Source organism: Phacochoerus africanus, chromosome 11 (genome assembly GCF_016906955.1).
Source record: "Phacochoerus africanus isolate WHEZ1 chromosome 11, ROS_Pafr_v1, whole genome shotgun sequence".
Classification (NCBI taxonomy): domain Eukaryota; kingdom Metazoa; phylum Chordata; class Mammalia; order Artiodactyla; family Suidae; genus Phacochoerus; species Phacochoerus africanus.
The window spans coordinates 135,682,663-135,698,895 of NC_062554.1; the positions used below are offsets into that span (position 1 = coordinate 135,682,663).

At 53.2% G+C, this 16,233-nt stretch overlaps 1 protein-coding gene across 17 annotated transcripts in view; it reads left to right on the forward strand.

The window, feature by feature from the left end:
- The window catches only part of IKZF1 (IKAROS family zinc finger 1), a 92,901-nt gene that overhangs the window by 26,186 nt on the left and 50,482 nt on the right, over positions 1-16,233 (forward strand). The window contains exon 1 of one of the 17 annotated variants that reach the window (XM_047752727.1): positions 1,996-3,140. The exons of the other annotated variants lie outside the window; for them this stretch is intronic. The gene's annotated coding sequence lies outside the window, so the exon portion shown is untranslated. Of the gene's footprint in view, positions 1-1,995; positions 3,141-16,233 lie in introns of those variants that run through there. 17 annotated transcript variants of the gene reach the window in all.

Sequence of the window (16,233 nt, forward strand, 5' to 3'; positions counted from 1 at the left end):
AGCTGCAGCCCGTGGAAGGGAGAAGCCCAGAAGACAAGTGCTTTCTGAGCCCCTTTTCTACGGGGCGGGGGGCAGGTGGGGAAAGACGCTGCCTTTGTGCCTTCTCCTCTGTGTTCTGCACACCTGCGTTCCCCAGGCTGAGACCCCAGAGGGCATCTGCTTCACCGTCTTCCCTTTAGTGCAGGAGGTCCTGGCCTGTCAGACGCCCGCTGAACTGCGGCAGAGTTTCCTTTCGAGACACACTTACATCAATTAAAAAGTCAAATTGAAATCAAAACATTAAGACGGCGATGGGGTGCATTCACGGTAAAGATGTGCAGAGGTGGCCTGTGAAAAGCTCCCGGTGGGGTTACCCCGCCTGGTCTGATTTGCTTCGTCCCTAAAGCAAGCAGTGAGATAGGTACATTGTCACACATCACCAAGAAGAGCCTCCTGTGTCCCCTGGGCCTCAGGGACCCAAAGCCAGAGAAGTTAGGTGGATGTAAAATGAGCCGAGAGCCCAGACACCAGAGGTTGGACGCTGGGCTGGTTATGGAGAAACGGGGGAGCCCCCTCCCCCCACACCCCCACAGCTGCACTGTGCAGCCTGCCATCCTTTCGAAAAATGGAAACTGGGCTGATTCCTGGGGAGGGAACAGTGCACTTGGGGGAGGTAAAGCAGCCGGTGTTACAGATGCCTTCGCGGTCTCAGCATGTCGCCCCGTAGGACCTGAGAGGGAGGAGGTCATCCAGCCACTGGTCCCCAGGCTGCGTTCTGGCGCTAGATGGGCTGGGGCGGGGGTGGGGAGTCTGTGATCACCTGTGGGCTCCTCCCAGGGGTTCCTCGCCCTGTGGTGTGATTCTCATTCACATGAAGTTTCTAAAAACTGAGTTTCAGAGTCATCCACCTCAAAACACCCCAGAAGCCTCTTCTCTTGGCTTGGAAATAGCGTTTGTCATAGCCACGTGGACAGGCAGGGAACATGGTGCTGAAACAGGGCAGCAGTTGACCAAGGAGTGCTGGGGGGTCACTGCAAGGAAATTGCAAAGGACAGAAGCACAGAGGACAGGGCGGGGGGAGTCCAGGGCAGGGGTGGAAGTGGGGGCATTGAGGAGACCGGTTAACAAGGCAGAGGACCCCGGAGGACCACAGAGTGAAGCCAGCAAGAAGGAACGCAGTTACTCTTCGCGCAGGGACCCTGAGCTTTAGAAACCATCCTTCCTGGGTTTTGCAGGAAATGGGCCGGCTTGAGAATGCGGGGATGGGTTGTTTATTAAAGGAATGCGTCACAAGTAGCTCTAAACCAGTGAGGAGGTCACTAGCACTAGGAGACAGTTTGAAATGACAGAGGGTTGAGTAGAAGAACGAAAAGGAAACGCGCTTGAAACTGTATTTCGTCAGCTCCCCGGGAAGAAGGCAGAAGAGCAGAAGGAGGCTGGGCCAGGAGACAGACAACAGGAAGCAGGAGCCCCTCCCTGCAGACGAGCCACCAGCCTCAGAGGACAAGCAGGGAGGGGTGGGGAGGGCGGAGGCTGCCCGGGGCGACGCGCCTGGGAGACAGAAGGGCCGCGTCCAGCCCCCCAGGCCAGACACTGTCCTCATCTCAAAGTGGCCACAGCGCCGAGCACAGCTCATAGAAGGGTTTCCAGGGTTCACTGAAAAAATGCAGAGTTCCCTGGTGGTGCAGTGGGTTAAGGACCTGGCATTTTCACTGCCACTGCACTGGTCGCTGCTGTGGCGTGGGTTCGGTCCTTGGCCAGGAAACTTCCACATGCTTTGGGTGTGGCTAAAAAAACCCTCAAACATGCTTTGCTGAGGACAGAATAACAAAGACATAAAGTAAAAAAAGACAGTAAACATCAGAAAAAGGATTTTTTTTTGGGGGCTTTTTTTTAAGGGCCGCACCCACAGCATGTGGAGGTTTCCAGGCTAGGGGTCAAATCGGAGCTGTAGCCTCTGGCCTACACCACAGCCACAGCAACGCCAGATCCTTAGCCCACGGAGTGAGGCCAGGGATTGAACCCGCGTCCTCATGGATGCGAGTCGGGTTGTTAACCACTGAGCCACGATGGAAACTCCTCTTTTAAAGTTTTTTGAGCTGAGTGAAGGAGCCTGTGGTAACTTCCTGAGAGAGGAGAAGAGTGGGGAAGACGTGCAGCCCTGGGGATGGATGAGGGATGTGTTGATTTCTAAGCATGGGAGCCATAGAACAAGCGACCTGAAAACAGAGCCAAGGAGAGCAGGGAGGAGTCCGTCAGAAGAGGACAAGGCCACCAGGGAGATAAAGACCTGCCGGACCCAAGTTCAAGTCAGGGGTGCTTGCCGTCCCGGTGGGAATCTCGAGGAAGGGGGCGAGGCTGGAAGGCGGGGAGTATTCGGTGCCGACAGACCCCTGGGTGTCTGTTGTGGGAGAGCTGAGGAATGCTTCTGAGAAGCCCTGAGCCACTGTCACCAGCCCGATGACTCTAATCTCAACCAGGAGAACAAACCGGGGGCGGGGGGGGGTCCTTGTTGGGAAGTGGTGGAAATCTGCCCTTCACGATGGGGAGGTCATATCTTACTGATGGCAGGTCATTCCCAGAATGAGCAAAGTGTCCTTTTGCACCGCAAGGGCCCCCCCCCCATATGGGAGGAACTCCTGGAGGACTGCGTGGAGATGTGGTTCTCCTGGATTAAAACAAGATACAGGTAAAAAGGTGTCGGAGGAATGAGGCCAGACCAAGCCACGGCCCTTGTTGGGCTCCGTTTTCATCCAGGTCTGAACTCGAGGAAGCAAGGATCTGAAGTGCAGCGTGAAGGGTTCAAGTTAGACACAGGAAGGAACGTCCCAACCCTGGGGGACTGCGTCACCAGGACAGTCGTTTAATGAGATGATGGCTTGTTCTTCTGAAGTGGTGTCTTTAAAAATGAGAGGCATCTCACCTCTCTGAAGTGGTTGTGTGTGAAACTGCTTAGAGCAGAGGGCGTCCTCGGTGACCTCGGAGGGCAACCCCAGATGTTCTCAGCGAGCCATGGCAGGTGCGCTAGAGAAGGGGAAAATGGGCCGGGAGGTGTGCCGACAGCTGTTGATGGGGGCCCACTGAAGTGTCCCACGCAGGAATCTTGTCGGGAGTGGCATCTAATGGAGCAGATAAGCATTGTGGATAAAGCCGTGGAAAATGTAGGTTACCTCTATTCAATCGCCCTTCTGTCTCGTTCTTCCTCAGAGCATGAAGTGTTGCCCACTGCTGCCTCGCTGTCCCTTGGTGTGTGTGGGTTTTCCTGCCCTAAAATTGAGCACGGGTCTTCCAGTTCTGGACGCCAAGAGTGAGCCCACAGGCCTGCAGGGGAGGGGCTGGGCTGGGGGGCAGGCTGGGCCCAGACCCAAGTCAGGCTGAGGATGACACAGGGGGCCCCTCCCCCTCTGACCTTGCGTGCCTGTGGCTGGCGGGGAGGGAGGCTTGGTGGGCTGGAGCAAAGGACAGAGAGAGGCCGGAGAACCGGCTGGCCCCCTGAGCGAGATGCCAGGCAAGTTAGGCCTTGGAATCAGGGGACGGCCCTGCGGCAGGAGCGTCACGGTGCCAAGGGACTGACAGAGAAAGAGCAGTTGTAGGAGCACGGAGGAGGGGGGCGAATCAGTGGAGGGCCAGAGGCTTGAGACCGGCCTGGGGTGGAATGAGGCTTGGCCACTTAGACAAATGCGGGTGACCTTGTGGTCACTGCAGCGCAGAGGGAGCTGTGAGTGTTGGGTGCCGTGAGCATGGGTCCATGACTTAGTTTATATGCACCCGGTCGCCTTCTAGAATGTGCTTCCCTTGCCTGCTTGCTTGGGTGCCCCACCCCAGAGGAGGAAGGTGACAGCCATCATTCCACTGGCACTTGGTGTAGGACTCAATGCCTGCAAGTCACCTCCCCCAGCGAGGCGTTCAGAGCGGGCTGCTCTCCAGAACCGGCATTCTCTCGCACTCTCTCCCTTTTTAAAAAATCTTATTGAAAAAAATGTCATTTATTGAAGTCTAGTTGATTTAGAGTGTTGTGCCAGTTTCTGCTGCACAGCATAGTGACCCAGCCATGCCAGAGCTGGCGTTCCTGAAGCTGGATGAGCTCCCTCTGGGGCCTTCCCTCTGAGGGGCTCCACCAGGGTTTGGTTCACCCTGGCAAAAAAAGGAAAGAAAACGGAAGTAGAAAAAAATCTGGATTTCTTCCCCCTCTCCCATCCCCCAGCCCCATCCTTGGAATCCAGGAAAATGACTACGTGTCTAAACACTTAAGTTTTTGTTTGGGGTCCATTCACTTGAAATAAAAATTCCTTGACTTAGTCGTGAGGATGAAGGCTGGAGTTTGAGTTTTCAAAGGATTCAGATATTTTTAATGGGTGATTCTGGTGCCAGAGCTCACTTTTGCTTTAAAGTTCTGAGCCAGACCCCGAGCAAGTACCACCGTGGGGTCGAGGGTGGTCACGCCCCCCGCGGCCCGGGAGGGGCAGGTGCTGGGGAGAGTCTGTCACGATGGAAACAGGGGGCTTTGGTCTCATTGGAGTCGGGGCGGGGGGAGAGCCTTTGAGGACGGATGCCGCGCCCGCTTACCTAATCAGCAGTTAGAGGAAGTTGTCTTTATCTGTGGGCTGCATCTCCTCTGAACCGATAAACCCCTTTCGAGCTCGGGAGAACCATTATCTCGCAGCATCTGAACACTGGCTGCAGCTGAGCTCAGGCTGTGCTCTGTGGCAGGAGCTGGCAGAGGGAACCGTCTGTGGAGCTGCATCCCCGTGCTGGGCGCCTGGCTTTCCAGTTTTCTTCTGAAGAACAACTGAAAGCATACCATTTAGACTCATGTGCACGTCTCATTTGGGGCCTGTCTCCTCTGCAGATGGAAGCAGTTGGGGGCGGGGGCGGGGGGGGGGGCGCACTTTAAGTATTCTGTCCTGGAGTTCCCGTTGTGGCTCATCGGGTTAAGAACCTGACCAGTATCCATGAGGATGCAGGTTCCATGCCTGGCCTTGCTCAGTGGGTTAAGGATCCAGCGTTGCCACGAGCTGTGGGGTAGGCCACAGTTGTGGTTCAGAGCCTGCGTTGCTGTGGCTGTGGCATAGGCTGGCACCTGCAGCTCTGATTGGACCCCTAGCCTAAGAACTTCCATATGCCATGGATGCGGCCTCAAAAAGAAAAAACAAAAAAAGATTCTGTCCTATTTGTCTTGCAAATCGCTGCCTCACCCTTGGGGTGCCCTGGGAAGGCAGCAGACCCTGTCACTGGTGGTGTAGCCAAACCCAGGGTATGCTAGTGGGAGATGCTCATTGTCCTGAATTTCCCAAAACATGAGACAGGGCCATTAAAAAAAAAATTAAAAAAAAAAAGATTTTGCCTCCCTTCTAAGTCTTTCGGGTTCCGAGAAGGGGGACGATGACATTGCAGATGGGAAAGCAAATGTTGACTTTTCCGTCACGTCTCTTTTGTCGGCCAGCGCAGACCAGCTGGAGACCATGGCCTTTGCGGGACAGTGTTGGTGCCCTGAGTTACAACAAGTGACTGTGCAGCCCTGGGTCCATCCTGCACGAGGCCCCAGGATAGACGGTGGGAATCGGGCACCAAGCTTAGGACCAGGCAGAGGCTTAGGAACATTTTTTGGAGAAAACTGAAGCGGGTGTGTATGTGTGTGTGTGTGTGTGTGTCCTGGGGGAGCCATTGACTCAAGGCCACACGGGCCCTTGGAGGAGCATGGCTGTGCCGGGACCCACGGGGTGAGGGAGCCACCTGCCCTCTTTGTGTGCAGGTGCAGCGTGAGCCCCGAGGGCAGCCACGCAGCCTAGGTGTTGGCATCAGCTCCACCTGGAGTACTCCCTGCAAGACACTCTGAGGGCCTGGAGTCTAGGGACCCAGCGAGAGTCAGGCACAGCAGAGGCCACTCTGGGGAACTCGAAGGATGTGGGACAGTGAGGGAGAAAGGCCTGTTCCCAGCCAGGCTGCGGAGTGCGGGAGGCTTGGGGACAGGGAGCCTTAGAGAGCTGATGTTCGAGCAGGGGCACGGAAGGTGAGTCGCATTTTGGCCTTCAGAAACGGGTGCTGGGTGGGCAGAGGGGAAGGGGGGGTCACCGTCACAGTAGAGGCCCCTCGGCCTGTCTGGGGTGAGCCGTGGTTTGTGGAGGGGAGCCCTCAAATGACGTGGGCCTGAGCCAGGAGGCCGAGGCCGGTGGAGGTGGGGGGGGGGGGGGCGGGTGCTGGCAGTGGCCACAGTGTGTCCCCATGGTGAGTGACGTGACAAGAGTGATTCTCTTAAACAAAATGGGCAGGGGACACAGACTTGGGGGTGACTGGAAGCCTGTTAGCAGTTCATAGCCAAGGAACCATCTGGAAGTCAGGACGTGTAGGAGGTGGCCAGAGCTGGTCCAGCTGTGCTGGGAGCTCAGCGCGAGGGATGAGGAGCCCCGGGGCCCTGGGCACAGAGGGGTGCGGTGGTCTGGGAGAGAAAGCCAGGGTGGGGGCAGAGAACGAGTGGTGTGAGTCAGGTGGCGTTTCTAGAAAGTCTTCATGGCACAGACGTCAGAGGGCTGATGAGCTCCCAGAGGCGGCTGGGCAGGCCGGGCGGCCCAGGGCAGCGAGCAAAAGATCGGAGGGCCGTGCTGCGGACTTGGACTTTAGGGCCAAAGGGAGAGCCCTGAGCAGGCCGAGGGGGCAGCCGGCGAGGATGCCCGGAGGGCCCTGTGTCAGAGGAGGGTCCTTCAGGAGAGAAAGAAGTAAAATGCCACAGCCCAGGCCAGGAGGAAACGGGGGCGCAGAGGAGGCAGGACCAGCCTTCGGGGCGCCGGGCTGGGGCTCTGCTTTTCTTGCCTGGACCCTGTCGCCTGTGCCCTCCGGCATCCAGTCTCCATGCGGGAGTCCCAGTGAGAGGGCCTTGCTGAGCTAACCTGGCAGCCCCCTACCCCCACCCCCAGCAGCTCCCTGCAGGGCAGGCCTGTCTGCCCTGCGGGAAAGGGCACCCCTGGGCTTTGCTCACTGCACCCCAGCTTCGGGGAGGCGTCCAGGACATGGGGACCTAGTGAATGGGTGGCCAGTGGCCCTGCTTTGTCAGGCAAAAGCGCTGGCAGGACAGTGGAGAGAGGTTTGAAGTGGAGGGGAGGGAATTTAAGGCCACATCTGCATTCAGGCTGAGACTGCCCCTCCCATGGGAGGGTTTAGCCACCCCCCACACACACCTCCACCGTGTCCCCCACACCCCTCACCCCCCTCCCCGGCTCCTCTTGACACCTCAACACGTTTCCCAGCCGAGAACACGTATCTCCACTCGGTCAGGCACCCACCCACGCAGGCTTCACACCGCAGGCCGCACTTGGGGCTGATGGCTCAAGACTTTGTAATAGACTCAGTAGTGTCCCAGACCTGGAAGTATGAATTTTGGAAAAAAAGGGAATAATCCGTAGAAAAAACGGGGCCAGGAGAGTTTGGAACCCTCCGAGCTGAGCCTGGCGTTCCCAGCCCGCTTCCAGGTTTCACTTCCTGTCTCCAAGGGATCATGTGAACTAGGAGAAGCCGCTTATTTTGACCAAGAGAAACCAAAGCCCCTTTACCTCCATCTTCTTCTGAAAACGTAAATGCAGGAGCCCGTTGTGCCCACTTGGTGTGCTGAGGGCAGCAGAGTTAGATTTTTAGCTGTCAGCATAGGGAGATAAACAGCATTTTCTGTTCTAGGGTTTGGGTCCCCATTTTGTCTGCTTCGCCCCATCTGGGTTGAAAGCCTCGATACTGCTGTGTATACACCAACCAACCGACATTTCGTTAACTTTCCTTCTACAAGGGTTTCAGAAAGAAATGGAAAAAAAAAAAAAAAGAGAGAGAGAGAGAGAGAGAAAGAAAAAAAAAGGTTTTGAGCTGTGGTTGCCAGTTGCCACCTGTCCTTCTGTCTGGTTAGGACATTGCTGATTTGGGAAGTGTAAATATAACCCAGAAAAAAAAGCTTCCCCTCCTCTTATGCAAAAGTAGAAAGGTTTAAGCAGAGCCGAGCCCTAACCATTGCCCTGTGAAGTTTCCACAGCACCAGTTCGAGGAGATGACAACCCTTGCTTGGTAGAGCCAGGCCCTACCCAGGAAGCTGCCTCCTTGGTTCCCACAGCCCTGGGGTGGGGGCTGAGGCTGGGCTACTGTCACCGCCAGATAAGCCAGCGCCTTGCAAGGTCTCAGCAGGAACTATAGTTCACACGTTACTGCAGAGCTGCTCAAAACTGCAAACCCTTTGGCTGTTAGGATTTGGGGGATGGGAAACTCACAGAGAATTCAGAATGCATTCGGGTTGCAGGGCTGGAGCCCAAGCTGCCGGGCTCTTGTTTAGCGGATGGTAGCCTGGAGCCTAGTGTGGTTGGAAGAATTTACACCAGAAATGGACAAATGCTACAAATGAGGACTTTTTTTCTTTTTTTTTTTTTTTTGAGAGCTGGTTTACCTGCATATGGGGGCTTAAATATGGTTTTAAGGTCTTGACAGCTCCTATGGAAAGCAGGAAGTAGTTTGCTGGAGGTTGTGTGGAGCAGGTGTGTGCGTGTGTGTTTTATGGAGAGGGTGTTAGGAAAGAGTCAGCCAGCCAGTTGGGGAGACCAGGGTGGGGGCAGGAGGGGTAAACGAAGCTCGCCCAATGTGAGTGGATTCCAAGTGATGCTTTGCTGTAGATGTCCCCAAACCAGAAATGTCAGACCAATTGGATTTTCTGTATTCATACGTAGAACGCGGCTTTAGCGCTTTAGTTTTGTCACTGGGGGACTGAAAGATTCTGTCATATTTATGAGCTGTCATTATTATCATTATTATCATTATTGCTGTTTTGGTTTGAAGAACTTTAAATGCAAACCGAGACTTGTCTGCATTACATCAATACGTTGCTGAATTCAAATGATTTTTCTGGGAAAGCCCTGGCTTCATGCTGTCCTTCCAAACATGAGATTGGATTGGTCTTCTCGAAAGTATTTTTGCGCTGAGGTCCTTGGATTCGCTGCAGCCCTGAGATGTGGGTGCGGATCTGGGAGGTGACCTCCCTGGTGGTCCCTAAGTACATGGTGGCCTCACTGGGACCCTGTGCCAGCAAGGGCTCAGCAGAGTGTGCGTGGCAGGGGTGAGCGCTCGGGAGGCTCCCGGTGCTGAAGGCAGAGAGGCTCTTGCCAGCTTTCCTGCTCGGAGTGCCACCACTGGCCACCGCTGGATTAACTGGGGAGTCTCGGGTGCCCTACTTTCAGGCTGCGAGGATCTTTGAGCAGGTCTAGGGCCTGTCTCTGCCAGGCCGCCTGCCAGGAGAGCTTTTCCCCTGCAGGGGATGTGGCTGCAGGCTGTTGATTTCCACTGAAAGCACCCGGGCTCGATTCTGGTGAAGCCGCGTGAACATCCGGTGTCCTCCCCGCCCAGCGGGCGGCTGTGATGAGCGGCAGGTCTCCAAGCCTGGGCCTCGCCGTGCTTCCAGAGCGCGCGGCAAAGGGGGCCCCTCTCCTTTCCAGGATGGACTGTCATACGGGTGGTGAAATCCTGCTGAAAGGCGAAAAGGACTTTTGTTACAGCTCTATGGGCAATTCTGGGATTGTTTATATTACTATTCATGGAAAATCTGGCAGCAGTTTGCCACATTCCCAGTATCTCCACCTTTGTCAGTTAAACACGTAACAGCAAAAATACAGCTTCGCCAGTGCGCCCCCCCCCCCCCCCCCCCGCTTCTGACGGCCTCTGTTCTCCCATCATGTTACATGGTGACAGTTACCTATTATCCGGTACAGACACCCCTTAGTCCATCTCAGCATCACCCTTCAAGCGGTCTTTGGTGAAATTCGTGTTCAGTAGACAGTGCTGAAGTGGTTTTGAGTCAAGCGGTTTTCATCCTGGGACGAGAAGAGTTATTTTGTCATTACAAATACTGCCCTTACTCACGATTTTTTTTTCTTTAAGAAGTACTGTTATTACTAACATGTGGGCTCAGTACTGATTTTTATATTTGACGCTGCAGGGGTTAAAAATTATCTTAAAGTTTCTATTTGTTCATTTGTTTGGCCCATTTCAGTAACTGTTTTTTTTTTTTTAATTACTGGTGGCGTGTCTCCTAAAAATGCATCCTTAAAATCAGCCTGCCCTGTGCACGCACACACCACGTGCACGCTCCCTGCCAGGTGGGTGAGGGGGTCTTTCCAGCCAGGTCCTACGCAGGCAGCTGGGCTCCATACCAACTGAGGCACGGTGACCTTGAACTGTCCTGGGTGGGGAGAGGTCTCCTGGATGAATGACAACCAGCATTTCGTATTTACGCAAGGGGGGAATGACCTGTTTGAGCAGCACTAACCACAGGCTAGCGTAGCCTCACGGATGTCATTCCCAGATTCCTAGCAGTCCCCTTAAAAAAGAAAACTGACCCGGATGGAGTGAATTTTTATACGTGTTATTTAATTCAGTACACTCGAGATTTTGCTATTTAAACATGCTCTTGATGTAGACAATCATTAATGAGTATTTTACTTTTTTTTTTTTTGCTGTTGAGGCTTTGAAACCCAGCGTGTATTTGATGCTTTACCGCACACCTCACTTTGGAGTTCTCACCTTTCAAGCGCTTGGAAGCAGTCTCTGTTGAGGGGCAACCTACTGGATGGGGCAGATCTGGGCTTCTGTAGAGGAAGGTGTCGTTGTATCATAGATAACCATTCAAAAACGAATCCTTGCTGAAATTTAGCCCCAAACTAGTTATTAATCAGCGTCCCTGAAGCAGTCTTTCCATCAGTTTTACCTACAAAACAATTTTCTCGGTTGTCGTCACAAAGGAATTTGGAATTTTGCGTCTTCGTTCTTCTGGTGAGGACCACATTTGATTTAGAGCAAATCTAGGTCCAGTTTAGTGTTGTTACATCATCTGGATTTCTTTCCTGTAGCTCTGTTTCAACCACAGGTCTTGCGGATATGTGATAAGTACAAAGTGTCACGAATAAAGCAAAAAGTAAACATGTGAAAACAAAGTTGTTCGCCGAAGCAGAGCAGTTGAATTCAATGCAGAAATCTGGGAGTTCTAGTTTTAGTTTTCACCCATCTGGTTTATTCTTATGCACTCCCTAGGGTAATTTTGGGGGGTGGGAAGTCCCTTTGAACTTTCTGAAGCCAGGCAATTGGTTTATAGACACACCCGACCACAAGAGTGCCACCGAACTAATCTCCCAAAACGGGCACCAGCATGGCTATGACACTATTTACAAAAATCGTGGAGAATGAAGCTTCTTGGTAACTTCCTGAAAGCCGCTGCTGCAGCCTGATGAGGCAGTGGAGCAGAGGTGGTAAAGGAGAGGCTTCAAAAAAAAAAAAAATTGTAATGCAAGAAAGGGAAGCAGCCAGCCACCCGTACTGCAGCCTGAGAAAACCAGCCTGGGGCTTCAGCTCAGCACCCGTGTCGTGGTGCCACGCGTGGGTCAGCCCGGCCCTGGCCAGGAGGAGCTGCGTGCAAGCCATACCCCAGCCTTCCTGTGCAGGGACGCCTCTGGCTAGTAAGTGCACTCTTGCATTTCAGGAGACAGTGCGTGCTTGTGTGGCTGCTAGAGGTCCCGCACATGCCACCATCCAGAGAGCCACAGGCTCAGCGCTGTGGCTTTGATTGTGCTGTTACTGTCTGTTGGTTTTTATTCTTTCTTTCCTGTCTCTTTCTTTTTTCCATCTCTCTCTCTCTTCTTTCCTTCTTTCTTCTTTCCTTCCCTCTTCCCTTTTCTCCTTTTTTCTCTTTTTTCTTTCCTTCCTTCTTTCCTTCTTTCTTTCTCTTTTCTTTCTCTCATCCATCTTTCCTTTCTTCATTTTCTTTTTTCTTTCCTTCTTTCTTCTTCTTTCCTTTCTCTTTTCCTTTTTTCTATTGTTCTTTTGCTTTCTTTCTTTTTCTCTCTTTATTCCTTCTATCTTTTCTTTTTCTTTCTTTCCTTCTTTCTCCTTTCTTTCCTTTCATCTTTTTTCTCTCTCTCTTTCTTTTCCTCTCCCCCCCTCCCCGTTCCTTCCTTCTTTTCCTCCCTCCCCCCTCCTTTCCTGCCTGTGTTTCTTCCTTGCTTTCTTGTAATATTGATCTTGGAAACAGTTTCATCAACGTCCTCTAACTTGGATCCAAGGAAAAAGAACACACTCTCCCCAGAGACCCCAAGGAAAGGCCGCCCCGGTTCCCTCTGCAGTCTTGAAAACTGAAAAGAAAGCCAAAAGCTCATTGACATGTTCTGGAAACCCGTATTGTTTTGGAAGGGCAGCCAGTGAATCAGCCCAAGCTGCTGGACCCCACCCGGCCTCAGGAGCCACAGCGTGTGAGAACCGGCTGCGCAGGGTTAAATGGCCATCAGGGACCCACAGGGACCTTGCGCCACACCTCTGGCAGGTCTGCGGCTAAATGGCCAGCCCAGGTTCTTCGTGGTGCCAGCGGGATGCAGGGGGCAAGCTGGAGGTGGGGCTGAGCCGGCTCTGGAGGATCAATTCATGAAACAGATGCTTGTTAAATACCCTCTCTGTCCCAGGCACCTGCTAGGCATAGAGGCTACCGGGAGAGAAGACAGGCGGCTCAGAGAATTAACCTGCTGTGGGGAGAGTGGGAGGTGAAGCTGAACAGTGAGAGAAAATAGAGAAATAAAATATGGAATAAACTGCCCTCTTGTCCCCCGACAGTGCTGCCTGGTTATAAACGTCCGCTCCGTCGTAATGAAAGTATTTAGCTTGATGCGTTGACATCCAGAGCGGCTCTTATCGGTGATGCTGACTGTGATAGGACCACTTTCCCCCAGTGAAAAGGTGAACAGGGCTCTGTCTGCACGTGAATGAGTCCAGGAACGTTTAGAAAAGCTTCTGATGCTGACGATGTCCTCCACCCTGGTACCCTCGGGGCCAGCCATGCACACAGCTGGTTTGATCTGTGCTCTGTCGCCCTGTGGGTTGGATTCCCAGGCCCGTAAAGCATTGCAGACAGAGGCCCCTGCACAGTCATAAGCCCGGGGCTTGGCTTCCTTCACACGGGTGGAAGGCCAGCCGGCCTGAACACCTCATGAGACCAACCTCATGCTTGAGGTTTAGAGAGACACTGGTTATGAGAAAAGTCTTGGATGAATCCACTTCTATCCCGAGCCATCCTCGAAGCCGCCCGCCGTAGCAGTCCTTGCTCTTAAGTGTGGGCGCCCTCTGGTCACTGGGGACAGCAGGCCAGGCCATCTGAACAGCCCCTTCTCCTGGCCGACAGGTCCTGGGTCCCTGGGAGTGTGAGGAGGTAACAGGATCGTACATTCTCCTACATCCCTCCATTCTCACTGTCCCCGGGGACGTGTGCCCAAGTCTCCTGAAACCCGACACTGGAGGACCTCGCTGGACCTCAGGACACAGGCGATGGAGAAGGCCCAGTCTCTGCTGGTGCCGAACCCCACTTTGTGCAGACGGCTGCTGCCCCAGGGGGCGAGGGGAGACTGTAGGCCAACCCAGTTGCATGAGATGGACTGCTGTTAGTTTGTAAACACGTGGGTATCGCACATCTTTGGTGCTTTTGAACTTGAATGTTCTGGTTCTGAAGGTCAGGAGCCGCAGGGGACGAGAGCCTCCCTCCCTCGGGTGCAGACTCCTGGGCGTATACATGGTCGGGTCAGATGTGTGCGTCCTGCCAGCTAAGGGTGTCAGGTCAGCGTCTCAGGAATGGCTCCCCTCTCTCGCACCTGTGCCCTTGGTGTTTGGAGCCTCGTGTCCTGTCGGGCTCCGGGTTTCATTTCAGCCAGTTAGGGTCCTTTGGGAAGGACGGTGTGCCCCACCTAAGTACAGAGGCTGCCTCCCTTGACAGGCTCGATTCCACGGCAGCGACCTTGTGAGATGCCCGCTGAAAACATAGCCATTTTATATATAAAAAAATTTCAGGTAATCTGGGTTTTTGGTTTTTTGCTTTTTAGGGCCGCATCTGCAGCATATGGAAATTCCCAGGCTACGGGTCAAATCAGAGCTACAGCTGCCAGCCTACGCCACAGACACTGCAATGCCGCGTCTGTGACCTGTACCACAGCTCACGGCAAGGCGGGGTCCTTAACCCACTGAGCGAGGCCAGGGATAGAACCCGAATCCTCACGGATACTAGTTGGGCTTGTTACCGCTTCCTGGGCTACTAAGGTCTCCAATTGGTCTGACCCCTGACCCCTGACGGCTTTAGGGTTCCTGGCCCTCCAGTCAGCACATGCTGGTGTAAAAGGAAGCACGTCTTGGTAGCTTCACAGCAAACCGGGCTTAAGGTCAAAGTCTTGCTTTTAAATGTAAGTTTCTGCAAATTTAAAAGGAGCAAAGCTCACGCCATGCATCAAACAGAAGCAGAAAAATAAGCCATTGTTTTCACTGGAACGCGAGCTCCATCCTCCTTTATTCCAGGCAAAGCGTGTCTTGCAAAGAGCTGTGTCTATCAGGTTTTAATTGAGTTTAAATTGTGCTGTTGTCAATGGCAACGTTATCTTGAAACGAATGGCCCGTTCCTTCGATCCAGAATTTCCATAGCTCAGTTGCAACGTCTGGTGTTGTGTCACGCAATTTCGCAAATGCTTCAAGGGCAGGTGGTACCTTGTAGAGATGGAGAGGTTTCTTAGAAAGTCTGAGCAGAAGGGGAATCAGGTGGAAAGGGTGCTTTACACCTCGAGGTGTGCGGGTGGTCCTTCTCACGAGGTTCCTGTAGCCACCATGGTCTGGCTGCTGTGAGCGGTTCCCGTTTCCATTTTCCTGACGCTCTGGGTCAGGAAGGCTCGCGTTCTAAGGTGCACAGAGAAACGGGGCAGCTTTGAGGGAAGTGGGGGTGCTTTATTAATCATCGAAGGATGAAGTATGTCCTTGGCTTCATTTCAGAAGAATAAAGAAAATCCCAGGATTTTCCTCTGAGATGCCAGAGGCACTTTCAAGAGAATTCCCCTCTCAGAGAGACAGATCTGTTGATGCGCATTCGTCAGCCTTCCAAACAAAGAGAGTGGGAAAGTCATTCCTTGAGTTTGTCTGAAAAATTTAAGCCTTTGACGCCTGCAGCTGCTGCCTCTGGACGTGACATGCCCGGCTTTCCAGAGTCCTTGGAAAGAGCACGTGATTCTCACAGGACACAGAAAAAGAAGAGGAAACATTTCTGATGAGTGATTTCAGGAGATGCCTCCAAAGGGGCCATTAGCAGACATTCTTACCTCCAAAAAAAAAAAAGCGGGATGGGTACATGGAGAAGCAGTTATTTTTGGCTCTTTTTTTGAGGTTAGACACCTCTGCAAGGTGCTGCTTCCTCATCACTCTGGCACCAAGGTCAGCACAAGACGGCGGTGACTCTGAAGCCACAGGTGGCAGTGGAGCAGCTACAGAGGCTCCGCCCATGTGTGGGAGGAGCCTGGTGCCATGTTGACTCGGGAATGAGCAGAGGAGCCTGTGCCAGGTGTGACCGAAGACAGCAGCCTTTCTGAAAGTAGACAAGGGACAAAGCAAAGCAAACACACCTTGAGATAGTCCCAAGCGATTTCAGAAAGTCAACTGTTATTTACGCGCAATAGGATCCACCCAGTTAATGCACCAGAATCATGCCCCTGACTAACATGTGTAGGTTGGAGGGAGACAGAGTGGGCAGGTAACGGGGACAAGTGACAGGTAGCTGTCGCCCTCCCTGTTTTATGGAAGAGAGAGTTCCCAGCATGTGCCCGGACCCTAACACTGTTCTAGAATGGCAGGTGGGGCCTGGGGCCATCCTGGGTAGGTGGTTGGTTGTACAATTAATGAGGTTAATTAACCGATCTTTTAATCACACGACCCACGTGAACCCAAGGTTTCTGATTTTAAATCTTTCATTCTTTTGACTCTTCGTGTTCCCATGTTTATTTTAAGTCTGTGAGTTTATGAACTTTGTCACCATTCGAAACACTGTCCATTCAAAATGCCATTGGACCGTCCAGTCCTGTATTTTCGGGGGAATTAGGAAGCTGGGAGGAACATGTGGTCCTGGTCGCTGGGGTCCAGCCAGCATCTTTGTGCAGCATTTGTTGAGCACAGAGCGAAGAGGAAGGAGGATGGGAAAGGCGTGGCCAGCCTTGCTGAGGGGTAGAACCCGCCGGAGGCTGGAGCGGTAACCAGCTTTGCTGGGAGGGGTTGGGCTCTTTAGAAGACTTGACTATATTCCGTCCCCTCACGAATGGGTAGAACTCTAAGACATTGATGGGAGAGGGGCTTGGGTCAGAGGATGGAACCGTGGGCCAAGGATGCATCCCTGCAGTCCTGGGGTCTGTGTGGGCCGAGGGGGGTCCTGGCCTGACCTCAGAAGAGGCTTTGTGGGAACATGTT